Source organism: Engraulis encrasicolus, chromosome 23 (genome assembly GCF_034702125.1).
Source record: "Engraulis encrasicolus isolate BLACKSEA-1 chromosome 23, IST_EnEncr_1.0, whole genome shotgun sequence".
Lineage (NCBI taxonomy): Eukaryota > Metazoa > Chordata > Actinopteri > Clupeiformes > Engraulidae > Engraulis > Engraulis encrasicolus.
In genome coordinates, this window is record NC_085879.1 from 34,490,204 (window position 1) to 34,492,703 (window position 2,500).

The 2,500-nt window shown below is 48.7% G+C and overlaps 1 protein-coding gene across 5 annotated transcripts in view; it reads left to right on the forward strand.

The window, feature by feature from the left end:
- The window catches only part of mid2 (midline 2), a 254,743-nt gene that overhangs the window by 238,159 nt on the left and 14,084 nt on the right, over nucleotides 1-2,500 (forward strand). The window lies entirely within an intron of this gene.

Consider the following 2,500-nt stretch of genomic DNA (forward strand, 5'->3'; position numbering starts at 1 on the left):
GGAGTTGGAGTGTAGATCACAGGGTTGTAATGTAATGTAACAGCCAGACCAACACACACACACAGGTGTGTACATACAGCAGGGCTATTCACATGGCGGCCCTTGGGCCAGATAAGGCCCTTGGAGAGCAAGGTTCTGTCCCCCACAAGCCCCTTGAAATACAGAATCATTTCTTTTGGAATTTAGAGATAAAAGTACAGGTTCTGTATCGAGCTGAAAAGAGACACGGGATCTAAGAAATGCAAAACTTTCTGGGGGAAGACCCCCAGACCCTCCAACTCAATGAAGTGTCCCGTATTTTTTCCATTGACAGTTGGCAATCATAATACATTACATATGTATACTTCGGCCCCTTTACTGGGAGGAATTTGAAAATCTGGCCCTTGTTGACATTTAATTGAATACCCCTGACATACAGTACATATGCACACATCCACCTCTCTGGCATAGGGCTGTCTAGACTCAACAGGAAAGTTAGCAAACAGATATGTCTGCAATACCTTAGCTTGGTCCTAGCGAACATAGTTTTGTGGCCTAACTTTTAGAACGGATCTTTTGTGGACTATGGGTCTTAAGATAGACAGACATACAGACAGACAGACAGACACACACACAGTCCTGTCCTCACAGAGGAAAATTGCACTGGAGACGGTGAAAAATCCCCAATGCCCAATCTCAGGTGATTTCACAGGGTTTTACTCACCATGTCCTTTACACACACACGCACACACACACACACACACACACACACACACACACACACACACACACACACACACACACACACACACACACACACACACACACACACACACACACACACATATATATACACTCTGTCACTTTCTCTCTCTCTCTCTCTCTCTCTCTCTCTCCCTTTCGGACTCTCTCTCTCTCTCTCTCACTTCTACACTCTCACACTACTCTGTGATATTCTGCGCCTCTGCCCTTCTTGTGCCATCTCTCCTGTGCAATCATGCTTCTCCATCACATGGCAGTCACCCAAGCGTGCTGATCATTCCATTAGATTTAGTGCCCCCTCTACACACACGCACACATGCGCGCACACACACACACACACACACACACACACAAACATACACACATACACACACACATGCACGCAAGCACACACACACACATACACAGACACACATACACGGACACACACACACGCGCGCGCACACACACAAACACACACACACACACGCACGCAAGCATACACACACACACACACACACACACACACACACACACACAGCCAAACACACACACACACTCACACGCACACACCCACACACTTCTCTGTCCCTGGTCACTGACATTACATGGCACCACAGACCAGCCCAAGCTGCCAAGCAGTCCCCTCTCACGTCCCGACTTCAATTACTTTACAAAATGACCCTGGAACCAGAGCCAGGGTGGCTGACTGCATTAAAATGGATTATTGCATCAGGGCCTTGGCCAAGGCACCCGGGGAGGAGAGGAGAGGAGAGGGGCGTGGTGCAGAGAGAGAGAGAGACAGAGGGGCGTGTGTGTGTGTGTGTGTCTGTGTGTGTGTGTGTGTGTGTGTGTGTGTGTGTGTCTGTGTGTGCATGCGTGTGTGTGTGTGTGTCTCTGTGTGTCTCTGTGTGTCTCTGTGTGCATGCGTGCGTGTGTGTGCGTCTTTGTGTGTCTGTGTGTATATGCGTGTGTGTGTGTGTGTGTGTGTGTGTGTGTGTGTGTGTGTGTGTGTGTGTGTGTGTGTGTGTGTGTGTGTGTGTGTCTGTGTGTGCATGCTCTGTCTCTCTTGCACTTACTCTCTCTCTCTCCCTTCTACTACTGTATGCCCTCATCTTTCTCTCCCTCCTCCAAAGTCCCCCGTCTCTTTCTCCCTCTGTTTATCTTTCCTCCTCTATCTCTCCTCTTCTATGTATCTCTCGCCTTCTCGTTCCTTTGCTCTCCATTTCTCTGGATCCATCTCAGTCTCTCTCTCTATCTCAGTTTCTCTCCCTCCCACAACACCACTTTCTCAGACTTTCGCTGACTCTCTCTCTCTCTCTCTCTCTCTCTCTCTCTCTCTCTCTCTCTCTCTCTCTCTCTCTCTCGCTCTCTCTCTCTCACCTTCTCATTCTCTGTGGCATCGGTCGGCCGCCTGAAGAAGTTCCCCGGCCGCATTAACGAGGCATCACTCAACCTCTGTGCCCTCTCCTCTGTCTTTCGATTGCTCCTTCTCTCCTCCTCTCCACCTCTCCCCTCTCTCACATCTTTCCTGGAGAGCCCTCTGCCATCTCTCCCCATTCCCTCTTAGCAGCCGCCCCTGTCATCTTCTGTGGATAATTCCTCCTCCTGTGTCTGTCAGTCTTTCGTTTTTCTTTCTTTCTTTCTTTCTTTCTTTCTTTCTTTCTTTCTTTCTTTCTTTCTTTCTTTCTTTCTTTCTTTCTTGAGTTCTCTCTTTCTGTCTTCCTTTCCTCGTTCAATCGTCCTCATTCCATCTCTGTCTCTCTGTATCGCTCTCTCT